The sequence below is a fragment of the Eptesicus fuscus genome, chromosome 1 (assembly GCF_027574615.1).
Source record: "Eptesicus fuscus isolate TK198812 chromosome 1, DD_ASM_mEF_20220401, whole genome shotgun sequence".
Taxonomy (NCBI): Eukaryota; Metazoa; Chordata; class Mammalia; order Chiroptera; family Vespertilionidae; genus Eptesicus; species Eptesicus fuscus.
Window position 1 is genome coordinate 90,621,951 of NC_072473.1, and position 21,045 is coordinate 90,642,995.

The following is a 21,045-nucleotide window of genomic DNA, read 5'->3' on the forward strand; positions in this document are numbered from 1 at the left end:
GTTCTCATTTCCTAGCTTGTGGACAAATTTTCAATTTTTCTACTGTTCCAGAACAAAGAGAACCATGACTTGTCTCTTGCAATTTATGTAGGAGATTGAATGTACCCTTAACAGTTTTATCATGCTTCCTGCAATTACCATCTTTCACTCTCTGAAAAGCAGACGGGTGGCATGTGACCTCCTGTCTCCATGACGCTTGAATACCAGGCTTTGCCTCCAGAATGAAGACATGGACACCTTCCCAGGGAGAAGAGGATATGTATTTCCAAAAATGGAAGGAAGAAAATTAAGCACAGCCTGGCCTCCCCCACTATCCTGCCCTGGCTCTGACCCCAGGCAGGGTCAAGAGCAGCCCACCCACTCTTCAAACGCATTGTGTTCTTTCCATCTCTGTGCCTCTGAACAGGCTGTTCTCAAGGCCTCTCACTCTATTCCCCTTATCCACAGACTTCCAAATTTAGCCAAAATCTAGCTCAAATATTGTGGCTGCATCTTGTGAACCTCATTGCCCTTGCATCCCATTTCCCTGCTACTAGCAAATTGGATTTCTTTCCCTTTCTCCTGGGCACCAACGAGAAGACTGGAGTAAAGCATAGTGTGGCCAGTGCGTGCATGGCAGACTCCCCAGCTAAGCCTATCTTTTCAACTACATACCCTCCCCAAACACACGCGCGCGCGCGCGCACACACGCACACACACACACACACACACACACACAGCCCATCTTGCATGCATATTAGAGAAGACAGTAGAGTATTATGGTCAAGTAGGTGAACTCAGGATCCACACAGCCTGAGTTTCAGACCCTTCTTTGTCAATAACTGAATGACCTTGGGAAAGTAACTGTGACTCAGTCATCTCATCTATACAATGAGAACAATAATAATACTTCTTTCATAGAGTCATTTTAAGGATTAAATGTGAGGATATATATAGTGCATAGCACAGTGCCTGGTATATAGTAATTGTTCAATCAATGGTATTTAGTATTATTATTGCACAGAGTTTGACACATAAAGAATGCCAAATACATGTTTCAGTAAGTATCTAAATGGTTCACACAGTAAGGCTTTAGAGACTTAAATTAGGGAGAGGTCAGAGACAACTGGGCTACTCAAGGAAGCTGCTTATCCTGACCTCAGGATATATGACCTATGCACTATATCTCTCACTGCACCTTGTTCTTTTCCTTGCACATATCACAAATTGTCATTATACATGTATTTGTTTACTTGTTTGGTACCTCTCTCAATCGACTAAGCTCCATGAGACCAGGGCCTATGTGTTTCCACCACCATTATATCTCCTATACCTGGAACAGTGCTCAAGAAATATTCATTGAATTAATGAATAAATGAATGAAGAATTCAGGGGACATATGGAATTTAGGTGGCCCCAAAGGATGGGTAAGAGTTGATTAGGTAGTTAAGAAGGCTTCCAAGTGGAAGGAAATCTTGAGAAACCTGAGCATGTATGAGGCACTCAGGGGAATAGAGCCAGTAGATCCATTTAGCTAGAAGAGCAAGAGACTGTTTGCATAGCTCAGCTTGTATGGAAGGGGTGGGGTAGTGAGATAGAATGGCCTTGAACACCAGGCCACTTAGGGACTCATTCTTTTAGCCAAGGTTTTGGCCTCTATCAAATATTCCTAAGAAAGATATGTATTATCAGCTAAATCCAACGGAGTATGCATTCATTTAATTGCTATTTGCCTTAGGGAAAACTTTTCTAGAGTGAAAATGATAATAATAGGAGACCACTGGATAGACAAAATAGTGCCCTGGAGATGACCCAAAAGCATATAAAGAGGGGGGTTAAGACAAAACTTATCGACCTCCAGTATTGCCTTGGTCTGGAACCAGAACCCCAAACTATTTATAGTTTGTTTTATCAAAAAAATGACTCTTCTTTATAAGAGGTGTGGACAGTAAGTAGGAATGCCTGTGTGACAAAGGGAGGCTTTTGATTACTAATTAAATCTCTATTTTTTATAGGTCTATTCAACTTTTCTGTTTCTTCTTGAATCAATTTTGGTAATATGTATGTTTCTGGGAATCTGTCCATTTCACCCATGTTATCTAATTTGTTACCATACATTTTTCTGATATTAAAAATCTTTTGGAAAAATCATTTTTGATGACTGCATAATATTCTATTGTTTGGCTGCACCATAGTTTATTTAACCATTTTCCTAATGGTTCTCCTAGGGCTGAACTGAATGTCTTTGTACAAACCTATTTCCTTAAGATAAATTTGTAGATATGGAATTTCTAGGACAAAAAGTACTGAACTCTTCTGAAAGCTCTTCATGCATCCTGCCAAATTGCCATTCAGCAAGGCCAGACCAATTTGTCCTCCTTGTCAGTACATGGAAGTGCTTTATAATATTAGGGGATTATGACATTTAAACATCTTTGCTGATTTGGTGGGTGGGAGATGCTCTCTTATTTTTAGCTGTCATTTTAAAATTTCAAGTGAGACCAAAATTTGTTAATATTTTATTACCCATTTGTATTTCTTCATGTGTGATTACTCTGTTTAGTTTTTTTGTCCATTTGTTGTTTGCTCTTTTAGTGTCTTTCTTATTGATTTATAACATCTCGATCAATCATTTATATTTATTGTAAGAATTTTCAGAGATTTTTTTTTGGCCCTTTATCTTATTTATGCTGTTTCTTGATATTCAGAAGATTTAATTTTTATGTAGGCATACCAGTCAATTTCTTCCTTTGTGATCTCTTCTATCACATGTATGCCAAAAAGAACTTCCTCGTCCAGGAATTGGATGGATAATCTCATTTTCTCCATTTAAAAAATTTATCTTTTACACTGGCAGAATTTATTTCAGTGTGTATGATGTGATTATTTTCCCAAGTCACAAATCACCTTAGTACTATTTATGGAATCACCCTTTCCTTTCCCATTGCTCTGTGATCTTTCCTTTACCTTATAAATTCATCCTATCAAATAAAGAGGGAATATGCTAATTGACCCTCACACCATCACAAAGGTGGCGACACCCACAGCCAATAAGGAGAAAATATGCTAATTGGCTGCCCCGCTCTCAAAGATGGCAGCACCCACAGCCAATAAGGAGGGAATAAGCTAATTGACTGCCCCACCCTCAAGATGGCAGCACCCACAGCCACAAGATGGCGGTGCCCAGTCCCCTCAGCCCTGCTGGGGTGGCAGGCACTCAGCAAGTCTGGGCCCACCCCCAGGCGGGCCCAGCCACTCAGTGCACCTGCCTCCAGAGTCGCCAGTCCCTTCAGCCCCCCAGCCACTCAGGTCCGGCCTAAGGCACAGGCAAGCCTTGGATGGCGGCTGCCCAGCTGCCTAGGGCCAGTCTGAGGCTCAGGCAAGCCTCAGATGGCAGCTTCCCAGCCACCCAGGTCAGGCCCAATGCACAGGCAAACCTTGGATGTCGGCTGCCCAGCTGCCCAGGGCTGGCCCAAGGCGCAGGCAAGCTTCAGATGTCTGCTGACCAGCTGCTCAGGGTGGGCGTGAGGTGCAGGCAAGCTTTGGATGGTGGCTGTCCATCTGATCAGGGCCACCCGAGGCTCAGGTAACCAGGGCCGGCCGAGGCTTGCGCTACTGGCAGTGGCAGCAGCAGGGGTGTGATGGGGTGTCACCTTCCCCTGATCACTGTGTTGCCTCCCTCCCCTGAGGGCTCCTGGACTGTGAGAGGGGGCAGGCCGGACTGAGGGACCCCCCTCCAGTGCATGAATTTTCATTCACCGGGCCTCTAGTCTTCTATATTAATGAAAGGGTAATATGGTAATTAGACTGGTTGACCGGACATCTTCCGGATGTCCAACTTCCTTCTGGACAGTTAGGGGGTGACCAGGCAGGCCAGCAGGGGAGCAGTTGGAGGGCGACCAGGCCGGCCAGCATGGGGGCAGTTGGGGGGCGACCAGGCAGGCAGGCAGGCAAACAGTTAGGAGCCAGTGGTCCCGGATTGTGAGAGGCATGTCCCTGATTGGAGAGGGTGCAGGCCGGGCTGAGGGACCCCCCTGCCCTGTGCACAAATTTCATGCACCAGGCTTCTAGTATATTTATAAGTGTACATATGTACATACATATGTTTTGTTTTTCTGAGGCTATTTGTTATGATCCATTGATCTGTCTCTTCTTGCACCATGATCACACTTTTTTTTAAATTTTATTTTTAAATTTTATTGTTTAAAGTATTACAAATATTAGTACATATATCTCTTTTTTTTTTCCCATTGACCTTCCCCAAGCCTCCCCTATCCCCTGGCACATGCCTTCATCCCACACCCCCTCCCTCCCAGTGTCTTGTGTCCGTTGGTTGTGCTTATATGCATGCATACAAGTCCTTCACTTGATCTCTTTCCCCCCTCCCCAACACTCCCCAGCCTTCCTGCTGTAATTTGACAGTCTGTTCGATGCTTCACTGCCTCTGTATCTATCCTTTTGTTCACTGGGTTATAATGTTCTTTATTTTCCATAAATGAGTGATATCATGTGGTATTTTTCTTTCATTGCCTAGCTTATTTCACTTAGCATAATGCTCTCCAGTTCCATTCATGCTGCTGCAAATGGTAAGAATTCCTTCTTTTTTATAGCAGCATAGTATTCCATTGTGTAGATGTACCATGGTTTTCTAATCCACTCGTCTGCTGATGGGCATTTAGGCTGTTTCTAAATCTTAGCTATTGTAAATTGTGCTGCTATGAACATAAGGGTGCATATATCCTTTGGGATCACTGGGTCAAATGGGAGTTCCATTTTTAGTTCTCCATTTTTAGTTCTCCACAGTGGCTGCACCAGTCTGCATTCCCACCAGCAGTGCACGAGGGTTCCTTTTTCTCCGCATCCTTGCCAGCACTTGCCATTTGTTGATTTGTTGATGATAGTCATTCTGACAGGTATGAGATGGTACCGCATTGTCATTTTGATTTGCAACTCTCAGATAATTAGTGATTTTGAGCATGTTTTCATGTCTCTTGGCCTTCCTTCTATCTTCTTTCGAAAAGTATCTATTCAGGTCCATTGCCCATTTTTTTATTGGATTGTTTATCTTCCTTTTATTAAGTTGTATGAGTTCCCTGTAAATGTAGGAGATTAAACCTTTATCAGTGATAACATTGGCAAATATGTTCTCCCATACAGTGGGCTTTCTTGTTGTTGGTTTCTTTTGCTGTACAAAAGCTTTTTATTTTGATGTAGTCCCATTTGTTTATTTTCTCTTTAGTTTCCATTGCCCTAGGAGTGGTATCAGTGAAGAAATTACTTTGGCATATGTCTGAGATTTCGCTGCCTGTGGATTCCTCCAGTATTTTTATGGATTCTTTTCTTATGTTTAAGTCCTTTATCCATTTTGAGTTTATTTTTGTGTATGGTATAAGTTGGTGGTGTAGTTTCATTTTTTTGCATGTATCTGTCCAATTTTCCCAACACTATTTATTGAAGAGACTGCCTTGACTCCATTGTAGGTTCATGCCTCCTTTGTCAAATATTAATTGGGCATAGTGGTTTAGGTCGATTTCTGGGTTCTCTAATCTATTCCATTGGTCTATATGTCTGTTCTTGTGCCAGTACCAGGTTGTTTTGAGAACAGTGGCTTTGTAATACAGCTTGAAATATGATATTGAGATCCCACCTACTTTGTTCTTCTTTCTCAGAATTGCTGTGGCTATTCGGGGTCTTTTTTATTCCAGATGAATTTTTGGAGAGTTCTTTCTATGTCTGTGAAATATGCCGTTGGTATTTTAATGGGGAGTGCATTGAATATATAGATTGCTTTGGATAGCATGGACATTTTAATGATGTTGATTCTACCAATCCATGAACACGGTATGTTCTTCCATCTGTTTACGTCTTCCTCTATATCTTTTCTCAGTGTCCTATAGTTTTCCGCATATAGGTCTTTTACCTCCTTGGTTAAGTTTATTCCTAGGTATCTTGATTTTTTTGGTGTGATGGTAAATGGGATTGTGTTTTTAGTCTCTCTTTCTGAAAGTTCACTATTGGTATATAGAAATGCCATAGATTTGTTGGTGTTAATTTTGTATCCTGCTACGTTGCCAAATTCATTTATTAAGTCTAATAATTTTTTGATGGAGTCTTAGGGTTTTCTATGTACAGTATCATGTCATCTGTGAATAAGGACAGTTTTACTTCTTCTTTTCCAATTTGGATGCCTTTCATTTCTTCTTCTAGTCTAATCACAATGGCTAGTACTTCCAGTACTATGTCGAACAGGAGTGGTGAGAGTGGGCATCCCTGTCTTGTTCCTCTTCTTAGGGGAAATGGTTTTAGTCTTTGTCCATTGAGTATGATGTTGGCTGTGGGTTTTTCATATATGGCTTTTATTATGTTGAGGTATGATCCTTCTATTCCCACCTTGCTGAGAGTTTTTATCAAGAAAGGGTGTTGGATTTTGTCTAATGCTTTTTCCACGTCAATTGATATGACTATGTGATTTTTATCTCTCAATTTGTTTATGTGATGAATCATGTTTATTGATTTGTGGATATTGTACCATCCTTGCATCCCTAGGATAAATCCTACCCCTGTGTTCTTTCTTACCTTTTTATTTCTTCTTTTTACAGCAGACCCTTTAGCATTTCTTGCATTGCTGGTTTGGTGGCAATAAACTCCCTTAGTCCTTTTTTGTCTGTGAAGCTCCTGATTTCACCCTCAATTTTGATTGATAGCCTTGCTGGGTACAGTATTCGTGAATTTAGACCCTTCCTTTGCATGACTTTGTATATTTTATTCCATTCCCTTCTGGCCTGATGTGTTTCTGTTGAGAAATCAGTCGCTAGTCTGATGGGGGATCCTTTGAAGGTAACTTTCTGTCTCTCTCTGGCTGCTTTTAAGATTCTTACTTTGTCGTTGGTGTTTGCCAATTTAATTATAATATGCCTTGGCGTCAGTCTTTTGGGGTTCATTTTGTTTGGGACTCTGTGAGCTTCTTGGATTTGTGTGGGGTTTTTCTTCCCTATATCAGGGAAGTTTTCTGTCATTATTTATTCAAACAGGTTTTCTATTCCTTGCTCAGTTTCCTCTCCTTCTGGCATCCCTATTATGCGGATGTTGTTTTGTTTCATGTTGTCCCAAAGTTCCCTTAGGCTCTCCTCCTTTTTTTAAATTTATTTTTCCTAGATGCTGCTCTGCATGGGTATATTTTCCTACCTCGTCTTCTAGCTCACTGATGTGGTCCTCTGCTTCTTTTAGTCTACTGTTGATGCTTTCTATTGAGTTCTGTATAGCAGTGATGTCATTTTTTCATTTCTTCTTGGTTCTTCTTCATTTCCTCTTGGTTCTTACACATATTGTTGAATTTGTCTTCCATTCTTTTCATCCACCTTATGACCATTTCTCGGAATTCTTTCTCTGACAGGTTGCTTGCCTCCATTTCATTTACTTCCTTTATTGGTGATACCTCCTTTTCTTTCATATGCAGACTGTTTCTTTGTCTCCCCATTATCTCTCTTTTCCAGGTGTTTGGTTATGTAGTTCTCTCTCTCTCCTGTGTTGGTTTAAAGGCACAAAATACAACACAACAAGGCACAATGCACAAGGCACTGAACACAAATGTATTCACGATATTAATAACCCCAAATAAAGGTGACCACCAGAGAAAAGAGAATTTGGGGGTAAGAAAGAAAGAAGAAGAAAAAGGAGTGCAAAAATGAAATTGAGAAAAGGAAAAAAAAGTAAGAGAAAAAAGAAAGAGAATAAAAAAAGAAGAGGGGGAAAAGCTATTAATATGGGGAGAAAATGCCAATAGAACAGCCACTAATCCCAACAAATGCAAGCAACAAATACCTAGAGATGAATGCAAACTATAAACAACAACTAATGTCAAGTGAGGTGAGGAAAAACAGAAGCAAAAAACAAACAAAAAGAAAACAAAAAAAAAGAAAAAGAAAAACAATCTCACATACAAGCATAAAAAAATCTTATCTAATAAAACAGTAATATGCAAATTGACCGCACCTCCGCTACACCCATAAGCCACGCCCACCAGCCACGCCCACCAGCCCATCAGAAGCAAATATACGTTAAACCAGCAAAGATGGCGGGGGGGAGAGGGGAGCACCCATGCCAGTGAGATCCAAGCCATGATGGTGGACTGGGGCAGGTGGTTAGCGCTGGCAGCCGGCTGACCAGGTCCGCCATGACCGATCCCAGACCGGGGCAGCCGCCTGCACAGGTCCGCCATGACCGATCGCAGACCGGGGCAGCCGCCTGCACAGGTCCGCCATGACCGATCGCAGACCGGAGCAGGCGGCGTGGGTTGAAGCCCGCAGCCGCCTGCCCAGGTCCGCCATGACCGATCTAGGACCCGGGCAGGCAGCGTGGGTTGAAGCCCGCAGCCGCCTGCACAGGTCCGCCATGACCGATCGCAGACCGGGGCAGCCGCCTGCCCAGGTCCGCCATGACCGATCGCAGACCGGGGCAGGCGGCGTGGGTTGAAGCCCGCAGCCGGCTGCCCCGGTCCGCCATGACCGATCGCAGACCGGGGCAGGCAGCGTGGGTTGAAGCCCGCAGCCGCCTGCCCAGGTCCGCCATGACCGATCGCAGACCGGGGCAGCCGCCTGCCCAGGTCCGCCATGACCGATCGCAGACCGGGGCAGGCGGCGTGGGTTGAAGCCCGCAGCCGCCTGCCCAGGTCCGCCATGACCGATCTAGGACCAGGGCAGGCGGCGTGGGTTGAAGCCGCAGCAGGCTGCCCCAGTCCGCCATGACCGATCGCAGACCGGGGCAGCCGCCGATCGCAGACCGGGGCAGCCGCCTGCACAGGTCCGCCATCACTGATCGCAGACTGGGGCAGGCGGCGTGGGTTGAAGCCCGCAGCCGCCTGCCCAGGTCCGCCATGACCGATCGCAGACCGGGGCAGGCGGCGTGGGTTGAAGCCCGCAGCCGCCTGCACAGGTCCGCCATGACCGATCGCAGACCGGGGCAGCCGCCTGCACAGGTCCGCCATGACCGATCGCAGACCGGGGCAGGCGGCGTGGGTTGAAGCCCGCAGCCGCCTGCCCAGGTCCGCCATGACCGATCGCAGACCGGGGCAGGCGGCGTGGGTTGAAGCCCGCAGCCGCCTGCACAGGTCCGCCATGACCGATCGCAGACCGGGGCAGCCGCCTGCACAGGTCCGCCATGACCGATCGCAGACCGGGGCAGGCGGCGTGGGTTGAAGCCCGCAGCCGCCTGCCCAGGTCCGCCATGACCGATCGCAGACCGGGGCAGCCGCCTGCACAGGTCCGCCATCACCGATCGCAGACCGGGGCAGGTGGCGTGGGTTGAAGCCCGCAGCCGGCTGCCCCGGTCCGCCATCACCGATCGCGGACCCGGGCAGGCGGCGTGGGTTGAAGCCCGCAGCCGGCTGCCCCTGTCCGCCATCACCGATCGAGGACCCGGGCAGGCGGCGTGGGTTGAAGCCCGCAGCCGCCTGCCCAGGTCCGCCATGACCGATCGCAGACCGGGGCAGCCGCCTGCACAGGTCCGCCATGACCGATCGCAGACCGGGGCAGGCGGCGTGGGTTGAAGCCGCAGCCGGCTGCCCCAGTCCGCCATGACCGATCGCAGACCCGGGCAGCCGCCTGCACAGGTCCGCCATGACCGATCGCAGACCCGGGCAGCCGCCTGCACAGGTCCGCAATGACCGATCGCAGACCGGGGCAGCCGCCTGCACAGGTCCGCCATGACCGATCGCAGACCGGGGCAGCCGCCTGCACAGGTCCGCCATCACCGATCCCGGACCAGGGCAGGTGGTGTGGGTTAAGGCCTGCAGCGGCCTGCCCAGGTCCACGATCAGGGATCACGGACCAGGGCAGCTGCCTGCCCAGGTCCATCACCGATCATGGACCAGGGCAGGCAGCGTGGGTTAATGCTCACAGCCGGCTGGCCAGGTCCGCCATCACCGATCTCCGACCAGGGCAGGCGGTGTGGGTTAAGGCCTGCAGCCGCCTGCCCAGGTCCACGATCAGGGATCACGGACCAGGGCAGCTGCCTGCCCAGGTCCATCACCGATCTCGGACCAGGGCAGGCGGTGTGGGTTAGCGCCCGCAGCCGCCTGACCAGGTCCGGGATAAGGGCTTCAAGTCAGCCATCGCCAGTGGCAGCTGACTCAAAGCCCCTATCAGGGATCATGGACCAGGGCAGGCAGCGTGGGTTAATGCCTGCAGCAGGCTGCCCAGGTCCACGATCACGGATCCAGGTGGCGTGGGTTAGCACCCACAGCCATCTGACCAGGTCCCCGATAGGGACTTGGAGTCTAGCATAACGAAAAGAATGTTCAGCAAAAGCAGGAGTCAAGGTTTCATAAGTTCTCCCCCAGGTCACCACTGTTCTCTTATACATTTTAATTATCCCAGACTTTGCATGATGGGATTTGAATTATGCCTGATAGAGATTACATGGCATGAATTGTAGGCTCATTCTTTCTTTTTGTGGTTGCCTGACTGAGAAAGGCCTTGGAATGAGAGAAGGCACTTTTATTCTCCTTTTTCATTCTTTAGAGGCTGAGGAATTACAGTTATATGAAGAACTTAGTGAGAGAATGAAAGTCTCATGCTGTATTTTTCTGTAAGTTTTATCATGTGGACTATCAAAAACTTGGTGGGATCCTTTTCAAGAGGTGTTACAAAAATTATGTTGGAATTAACATTCAAGAGTAAAAGGAGAGAAGTGAGTGATGGGTAAAGGAAAGAACTTTGTCCTAGAAACCAAATAGAAGCCACATAAACCTTCAGATTCTTACTCATTGTGCTTTGGAGGTATTAAAGGATAATTTTTTAAAAAGTTAAAATCATGACTTATAATCTGTATAGATAAAAGGCTAAGTGACCGACATTTGTCCATCCGTCCGACCAACTGGTACATATGACACACTGGAAATATAAAAATAAACTTTGACTCGCACATGTGCCATACATATAAAGCTCTCACTGGCGCTAATTTGAATGTTGCATTTGTTGGGAAAGTTCTTTTCAGAGGGGATTTTTGTGTTGCCATGCTATACGATTGGCCATAGTACAAATAAGTTTTAAAGTACTGTAGTGTTTGGGGATGTTTCAGACAGTTGTCTCTTAAAACAAATATGAGATCAGAGGATTCTGCTTATAGTGAATGGTTAGTAAAACTTGGAGATGGCAAACTTGATAGCAATTTTCATTTAGGAATGGATATTATTGAAATTCCCCATGAAATGATTTTTAATGGATCTATTATTTAAGCCATCTTTGGAAATAGTATATCTATAGATAATATTAAAAATATATCTAAACATGCAATTCTTTGTTCAAAAAATGAGCACGTTCAAAAATTAAATGAAGAAATTTTGGATATACTTGATGGAGATTTTCACGCCTATTTGAGTGGTGATTCCATTGACTCAACAGATGATGCTGAAAAGGAAAATTTTCCTATTGAATTTCTTAATAGTATTACTCCTTCTGGAATGCCGTGTCATAAATTAAAATTGAAAGTGGGTGCAATCATCATGCTATTGAGAAATCTTAACAGTAAATGGGGTCTTTGTAATGGTACCAGATTTATTATCAAAAGATTGCAACCTAACATTATCAAAGCTGAAATATTAACAGGATCTGCAGAGGGAGAGATTGTTCTGATTCCAAGAATTGATTTGTCCCCATCTGACACTGGCCACCCATTTAAATTAATTCAAAGATATTTTCCTGTTATGCCAGCATTTGTGATGACTATTAATAAATCACAAGGACAAACTCTAGACAGAGTAGGGATATTCCTACCTGAACCCATTTTTGGACATGGTCAGTTATATGTTGCTTTCTCTCTCGCTTTTTTTAAAGCATTTTTAAAAAATATTTTATTGATTTTTTTTTTTACAGAGAAGAAGGGAGAGGGATAGATAGTTAGGAACATCGATGAGAGAGAAATATCGATCAGCTGCCTCCTGCACACCTCCTACGGGGGATGTGCCCGCAACCAAAGTACATGCCCTTGACCAAAATCGAATCTGGAATCTTTCAGTCCACAGGGCGATGCTCTATCCACTGAGCCAAACCAGTTACGGCTGTTGCTTTCTCTTGAGTTCAAAGAGCATGTTACGTTAAAGTTAAAGCTGTAAATACTTTATCTCAAGGGAAATTAGTCAAGCACTCTGAAAGTGTTTTTACTCTTAATGTGGTATACAGGGAGATATTAGAATAAGTTTAATCACTTTATCAATCATTATTTGCATCAATGTTGTTTTTATATTACGAGTTTGTTATTGTTATATCAGTTTGTTATTGTTTACTTATTAATAAATTTATGTATTATTTTCATATACATTGTACTCATTTCCTTTTATCTCTCACACTTTTATTATAGAGAAAGGGCAAATAGCAATATTAAAATATTTCATCTAATTAATTGCCTTTCAATGTGCACGAATTTCGTGCACCGGGCTACTAGTATATATATAATCAACAATCAAGCAAATAACAACAAAAGGACAGAGAGAGAAAAATTTGGATAGTGAAGAAAGAGAAGAAAGAGGTGTATATGGATTTAGAGCAGGGGATTGGAAATTAAATATGTAAGTAGGATGAATTTTTAACAGGAGGTAAAAAGAAGGAATAGGGAAAATCTAAAGCAGGAATAGGGTAAGAGAAACAGGACAGCAAAAGGGGAAAAGTGAGGAAGAGGGTGTTGGCATAAAGGTAAAGTTGAGACAGAGTAAAATGATGCTAAAGGGAAGATGAAAATAGAATGTAGAACACTAATCCCAAAGTAAAATAAAGAGAAAATAAAATTACACTTTAAAAAAAAAGGTAAAATAATAGTAGTAGTAATAATACTGATTAAAAATAAAAATGTAATAATTAAAAAGGTAGAATCAAGTGAGGAAAAAAGAAAAAAATAGTTTCTTAGGTAAAAGATGAAAAAAAAAGTGCAGTAGGGTAGGTCATTCACTTCCTCTACTGGTCTGTTTGGCACGCCTGTTTCCTAGTCAGGACAGTATTGAAGTTCCCTGCGTTCCACTGCTCCTCAGTGTAAGCCACAGTCCTGATTTTCAAGCAGGCAGTACTTCTTTGTTTCTTATACTCCTTTATTTGTGTTTACACAAGAGTCAATTTGTGTTTCAACCCCTGGGTGGCAGTGTTTCTGGGTTGACCTCTGGGTCTATTGGTCCTCTCTAGCTAGTGCTTAGATTTTGTTTTCCCTGTTGCACTTTATACCAGTTTGGGGGAGTGGGTTGCCCCAGAGCTGGCTCTCTGATTGTTATTCCCCACTCTGATCCCCAGATTTCACAAAAACAACTCCCTGCAGTCTCTTAGAGTGTCCCAAATTGGGTGGTCCTATGTATTGGGCTTAGTAATCAGAAGCAAGGATTTAAAGAGGGAAAGAAAAAAGAGCCAGAGTAAGTGAGCGACTTTTACCCTCCGGAGCTGCACGCAAGTCTGTGCAGTCTTTTTTCCCCCTGGCACTAAGCAGCTGTCACACTGTTAAAATTTTTGGACTGCACTTTTGCACCCAGTTCAGCTATGGTTGCTTTTTAGAGTTCCCTTCTGTTAGCAGCCCTGCAGATCCCCTTCCACATTCGTGGATCACACTAGCCCCAATGGCTATGGATTTTTTGGGGGCTCAGACTTCCTCAGATCTTCTAGCTCCCGTTGTGTGCATTTCTCTCTCCTGCTTGGATCACAGACCTCACCCTTTCCTAGGCGAAATCTGACCTTTCCGTGAGAAGGTGCAGAGCTCCTCCGAGTCCGTGTATTCACGTTTCTTGGAGTACGGTGTTCCTGGGTTCGAAGCTGTTCCCTGGGTGTTGTTGTAGATTCCCGGGATTTTTAGACTTCCGATAACAGCCCCTCTCCCCTTCAAGATGGCGCGGTCTTCGTGTCAGAGCCCGTTGCTCCGGGAGGGATTTCAGCAGCAGTGGAGGCTGCCCGGTCATGGGAACTCCATCTGACAATCCCCAACAGTCCCTTGGAGTATAGCTGTCCCTCAACTCACAAATAAACTCTCCCCATGCAACCACACTCTCTCCTTTCTTTCTCTCACTCACACACTATCTTGCAGTCTGCCTTCCTGTCGGCAGCCATCTTCCCAATCCCCTACCACAATGTTTTAAATGCTATGGTTTTATAGTATACTAGAGGCCCAATGCACGAAATTCGTGCATGGGGGGGTGTCCCTGAACACGGCTTGCACCCTCTCCAATCTGGGACCCCTGTGGGATCAGGCCTAAACTGGCAGTCGGACATCTCTCTCACAACCCAGGACTGCTGGCTCCTAACCGCTCACCTGTCTGCCTGCCTGCCTGATTGCCCCTAACTGCTTCTGCCTGCCAGACTGATTGCTCCCTAACTGCTCCCCTGTAGGCTTGATCGCCCCCAACCCTCCCCTGCTGGCCCAATGGCCTCCAACTGCCCTCCCCTGCCGGCCTGATCGCTCCCAACTGCCCTCCTCTGCTGGCCTGATGGCTCCCAATTGCCCTCCCCTGCCAGCCCAATTGCCCCCAACTGCCCTCCCCTGCCAGCCTGATGGCTCCCAACTGCCCTCCCCTGCCAGCCCAATTGCCCCCAACTGCCCTCCCCTGCCAGCCTGATGGCCCGTAACTGCCCTCCCCTGAAGTCCCGATGGCCCCCAAATGCCCTCCCCTGCTGGCCCAATGGCCCACAACTGCCCTCCCCTGCTGGCCTGATTGCCCACAACTGCCCTCCCCTGCCTGCCATCTTGTGATGGCCATCTTGTGGCAGCCATCTTGTGGCACCATCTCGTGACGACGTCACAGCGGTCATCTCGTGATGACACCTAGGCTTTTATTATATAGATTTTGATAGCATTACTCCTCTGACTCAAACTTTTCTTAGCTATTTATGTAACTTTACTGTCCCACATAAATATTATAATAATTTTGTTAGGAGGACTGCTTCCCTCCAGAGCCTACCTAAGTTATCCAATGTGGAGGTTGCCTAAATCACCTCTCTGGCTCATTAGACAGCATCCTCAGAATGAACAATGAGCCAGGCTCAAACAATGCCTTTAGCTTACATACCTTCTTTAGCTCTTGAGGGAGGGAAGTAAAGAAGGAGAATATTTTGTCCACACTTATCTGAAGAGCTGAAATAAAAAGGAATACTTTATAATGCCAACCACTTTCAAAGTCTATTTTTCCCTCTCTCCAAGGTGGAATTACTCTGTCAAGTGACAATTTTTTTTAATTTAATGTACTTTAATTTTATTATTAACATTATAAAATTACATCTATAAATGTTCTTGGGTTTGTCTCTCTCTCTGTGGAATATAAACTTTTTACTTAGCCTCTCTGAGTTGTAGTTACCTCATCTATAAAATGGCGATAGTGACCTCATCATGCAACTTGCCTGGCTCAGAATCTGGCTCAGAGTAGGCAATCAATAAATGACCACTGTAGCATAATTGTGAGAGGTAGTAGAGCATATGGATTAAGACTACAGGCTTTGGGGACAGACTTCTTGGGTTCAAATCTTATCTTCACCACTAATTAATTTTCCAATCTTGAACAAGTTACTTAACCTGAACATGCTTTGGTTGCCTCTTCTGCAAAATATAGGTAATGGAAGTATCTGCTTCATTGGGTGAAAGGAACAAGTTCATCCTATAAAACACTTAGAACAGTTTCTGGCACATATTAGTCACTCAATTAATGTTAGCCATTTTTATTGACTAGTGGTGCCCTTAGTGGTGGTGTTACTGATAGTGTTAAACTTAGTTATTTGGGCACACAATCAAGAATGTATTACCTAACACCACCAACTATTGCTTATTTTCAGAAATTCCAAATCTATCCTTCAAGCAACAGTCATTTGGTTGGGAGAATATTTTAAAAAATAATATCAGTCCTTGAGGCGTCAATGCTCTATGGTGTGGGAATTTTGTGGCGTGTCCGCCTGTGTGTGTATGCACCGACATGGCCTCAAACGACTACCCAGCAAGCAACCCAAAGCTATGGGGCCTACCCCACCTAGCCTTGGCAGGGTTATTCCCAGGAGAACAATCAGCCCTATGGACAACAGAGTTATGGTGGCTACAGCCAGTCTGGGGACACTTCAGGCTATGTCCAGAGCACGTATTGTTCTTATGGACAGACCCAAGACACAGGCTATGGCACTCAGTCAGCTCCCCAAGGATATGGCTCAAATGGTGGCTATGGCGGTGGCCAGAGTTCTCAGTCATCTTATAGGCAGCAGTCCTACCCTGGCTATGGCCAGCAGCCGGCTCCTAGCAGCACCTTAGGAAGTTACAGTAGCAGTTCTCAGAGCAGCAACTTTGGGCAGCCCCCGAGTGAAGGCTGTGGTCAGCAGTCTAGCTATGGTGGACAGTAGCCTAGCAATGGACAGCAGCAAAGCTCCTAGAATCCTCCTCAGGGCTATGGACAGCAGAACCAGTACAACAGTAGCAGTGGCAGAGGGGATAGTGGAGGTAACAACTATGGCCAAGATCAGTCCTCCATGAGTGGTGGCGGCAGTGGCGGCATTTATGGCAATCAGGACCAAAGTGGTGGTGGTGGCAGTGGCTACCACCAGCAAGACCCTGGGGGACAAGGCCACAGTGGTTACAACTGCAGCAGTGGTGGTTATGAACCCAGAGATCTTGGAAGTGGCCATGGAGGCAGAGTGGCATGGGTGGAAGTGACCGTGGTGGTTTCAATAAATTTGGTGGCCCTCAGGACCAAGGATCTCGTCATGACTCTGAACAGGATAATTCAGACAACACCATCTTCATGCAAGGCCTGGATAAGAATGTTACAATTGAGTCTGTGGCTGATTACTTCAAGCAGAATGGTATTATTAAGACAAATAAGAAAACAGGACAGCCCATGATTAATCTGTACACAGACAGAGAAACGGGAAAGCTGAAGGGAGAGGCAATGGTATCATTTGATGACCCACCTTCTGCTAAAGCAGCTATTGACTAGTTTGGTGGTAAAGAATTATCTGGGAATCCTATCAAGGTTTCATTTGCTACTGGGCGTGCAGATTTCAATCGAGGTGGTGGCAATGGTCATGGAGGCCGAGGGCAAGGAGGACCCATGGGCTGTGGAGGCTATGTAGGTGGTGGCAGTGGAGGACAGCAGCGAGCTGGGGATTGGAAGTGTCCTGATCCTACATGCGAGAACAGGAACTTCTCTTGGAGGAATGAATGCAACCAGTATAAGGCCCCTAAATCAGATGGCCCAGGAGGGGGGCCAGGAGGCTCTCATATGGGGGTAGCTATGGAGATGATCGTTGTGGAGGCAGAGGAAGCTATGATCAGGGTAGCTATGGAGGCCAAGGCGGGGACCGTGGGGGCTTCCAAGGGGGCTGGGGTGGTGGGGACAGAGGTGGCTTAGGCCCTGGCAAGATGGACTCCAGGGGTGACCACAGACAGGATCGCAGGGAGAGGCCATATTAGCCTGCCTCCTGAAGTTCTGGAACAGCTTTACTTCTATACCCAGTGTGACACTCATTATTTTGTAACTTTCCAACTCCTGACCCACCCATGGTTTTTTGTGTCATACTATGTAATTGTATCTATATAACTATTCCTATTAAAAACCATCATTTTAGTTTTTAAAAAAATAATGATAAGATTCATTTTTAGGAATACAAAAATTGGGGAGCCCTGGCTGGTGTGGCTCAGTTGGTTGGAGCATTGTCTCATACACCAAAAGGTGGCAGGTTTGATTCCTGGTCAGGGCAAATACCCTGGTTGTGGGTTTGGTCCCTGGTTGGGGCACTTATGGGAAGTAGCCGTTCAATCTCTCTCTCTCTCTCTCTCTCTCTCTCTCTCTCTCTCTCTCTCTCTCTCCCTCTCTCTCTCTCTTTTCCCCTAAAAGCAATTAAAACTTTTTTTAAATGTCGGTAAATAGCATGATTTCAATTTTCCTGTAGACTGTCTGGCCTTATATTTATAGCAGTCAGTGTTCTTGGTTGTAAACAACAGAAACCAACTCTGGATGAATTAAGCAAACTTTTTAGCATTTCACAAAATCAACAGGATGGCAGATTAATCAGCCCAGGGAAATGAGAAAGAAACAAGGGAGGCTTGTCAGTGAGGACTCTAGTTAAGGTCATGTCATAGGGCCACTTTGATTAATATGTCACCACTGGCCAACAGCTACCTCCACCACCTCTTGTTATCATCACAACAAAACACTGATGCCTCTGGATTACACTGATTCAACATTGGCTTCTGGGGCCTCTGATAGATGTAGTTTCTATGAATGAATTCAAAACTGCCTCTTTTTGTATAAATATCTCAAAATTCAAAGTCTTTGATGAGAGCCTGGGTCTGCTCTTTGTTCCCTAACCAGCTAGGGCATGTGAAGATACATGTGCTTCCCTTAGTTTCCATGGTGGGAGGTGAGTCCTTGCCTGCAAGATTCACAATGGATTACCTCCAAAAAGAAAATGTTTGGATATCCACCTCAGGTAGGGTTGCCAGATAAAATACAAGACACAGTGAAATTTGAATTTCAGAAAAGCAATGAGTGCTTTTTTATAAGTATGCAAACATTGGATGGAACATACTTATAGCAAAAAAAAAAAAAACTTAAAAAGATAATCATGCCTAGTTTAGGTGAGAAGGGCACAGTGAAATTAATACTCTCAAATATTGACAGTTGTGTTTATCCATTAGTATACTCAAGTTATCAGTCAGGTTTCTCCAGAGAAACAGGACCAATAGGATTTATTATGAGGAATTGGCTCACGTGATCATGTAGTCTGAGAGGTCTCATAATCAACCATATGCAAGCTGGAGACTCAAGAAAGCCAATGGTATAGTTCAGTCTGAGTCTGGAGAAGGCTTGAGAACCAGGGGAGCTAATGGTATAAGTTCCAATCCAAAAGCAAGAGAAGACCAATGTTCCAGCTCAGCAGGTGGACAAGAAGCAGGTCGGCAAATCCTCCTTTCTTCTGCTTCGTATTCTATTTAGGTCCTCAATGGATTGGATGATGCCCACCAAAATTGGGGAGTGTAATCTGTTTTACTGAGTCCACCAATTTAAAAGCTAATCTCATCTGACAACACCCTCACAGACACACCCAGAAATAATGTTTAAATTGGGCACCCTGTGGCCCAGTCAAGTTGACACATAAAATCAACCATCACATCAAGTACATGAAAAATATTCACAACCTCTGACCCAATAATTCTTTTTGTCAAAATTTTATTTTATTTTAAAAATTTTATCTTTATTTATTAAATTGATTGGGGTAACATTGGTTAACATGATCATATAGGTTTCAGGTGTAGGTTTCTATGTTACAAGATCTGTATATTGCACCGTGTGCCCTCCACACAAAGTCAAATCTTCTCTTGTCACCTTGGACCCCCTTCTCCTCCCACCCCCTTTCCTCTGGCAACCACCACACTGCTGTTTGTGTTCACAAGTTTCAGTTTTATATCCCACATATGAATGAAATCATATGGTTCTTAGCTTTTCCTGACTGACTTATTTCACTTAACATAATGTTCTCAAGTCTATCCATGTTGTTGCAAATGGTGCTATTTCATCTTTTTTTATGGATGAGTAGTATTCCATTGTGTATAGATACAACATCTTTATCCAGTCCTCTATGGCAGGGCACTTTGGCTGTTTCCATGTCTTGGCCACCGTGAATAATACTGCAATGAACATAGGGGTGTATATATCTTTGTGAATACATGATTTTGAGTTTTTCAGGTATATACCTAGGAGAGGGATTGCTGGGTCCTTTGGTATCCTAATTTTTTTAATTAATTTCTTTACTGATTAAGGTATCACATATTTGTCCTCATGCCCCCATTCCCATCCCACACCCTTCCCCACACATGCCCCCACCCCCCTGTTGTCCCCAACCGATAGTTAGGCACATATGCTTGCACACAAGTCCTTTGGTTGATCTCTCCCCTTTACCCCCAACCTCCCCTACCCTCCCTCTGAGGCCTGACATTCTGATCCATGCCTCCTTGTTTCTGGGTCTGTTCTTGTTCATCAGTCTATGTTGTTCATTATTTCCCCTAGATGAGTGAGGTCATGTGCTATTAGAAATACACTTATAAGAACCGAAAATGAGACAAGCAATAATGGTTATGGTGACAGGAAATGAATCAGTCTGTAGTGAGTTTCTTTCTGGGCCAACAGTTCTTTTGAGACCCAATTACAATGTCCAACAGTTCCTTATGTGTACATGTCAGCACTGACATTACAGTTCTGGATGGTATCCTAATTTTTTGAGGAATTACCAGACTGCTTTCCATACTGGTTGTACCAGTGAACCTTCCTACCATCAGAAAATAAGGTCTCCCCTTTTCCACAACCTCTCCAACACTTGTTGATAATGACCGCTCTAACAGGTGTAAGGTAGTATCTCATTGTAGTTTTGATTTGCATTTCCCTGATTGCCAGTGATGTTGGACACCTTTTCATATATCTGTTGGCTGTTCGTATGTCTTCTTGGGAGAGGTGTATTTTCAGGTCTTCTGCTCACTTTTTGATTGGATTGTTTGTTTGTCTGGTGTTGAGTTTTACAAATTCTTTATATATTTTGGAAATTAAACCTTTGTCAGGGTTACTATTTGCAAATATCATCTCCCATCTGGTTGGCTGCCTGTTTGTTTTGTTGTCAGTTTCTTTTGCTGTGCAGAAGCCTTTTAGTTTGATATAATCCCATTCATTTATTTTTTACTTTACTTACCTTGCCTTTGGGGTCAAGTTCATAAACTGTTCTATATGACCCTGTCCATAAATTTATCACCTATGTTTTCTTTCTTTCTCCCTTTCTTCCTTTCTTTCTTTCTCCTTTTCTTTCTTGCTCTCTCTCTCTCTCTCTCTCTCTCTCTCTCTCTCTCTCTCTCGCTTTCTCTCTTTCTTTCTTTCTTTCTTTCTTTCTTTCTTTCTTTCTTTCTTTCTTTCATTTTCAACCTATATTTTCTTCTATGCAACTTACTGTTCATCCAAGTCATACATTTTTTTACTTTGCTTCCCTTGCCTTTGGGTTCAAGTTCATAAAACGTTTCTACAGCCCAGGTCCATAAGTTTGACACCTGTATTTTCTTCTATGTAACTTATTGTTTCAGATCTTATAT

The 21,045-nt window shown here is 44.6% G+C and overlaps 1 pseudogene; it reads left to right on the forward strand.

Moving 5' to 3' along the window:
- The first annotated feature begins 15,901 nt into the window (after positions 1-15,901).
- Positions 15,902-17,432, forward strand: LOC103299971 (RNA-binding protein FUS-like; annotated as a pseudogene).
- The last annotated feature ends 3,613 nt before the right edge of the window (positions 17,433-21,045 follow it).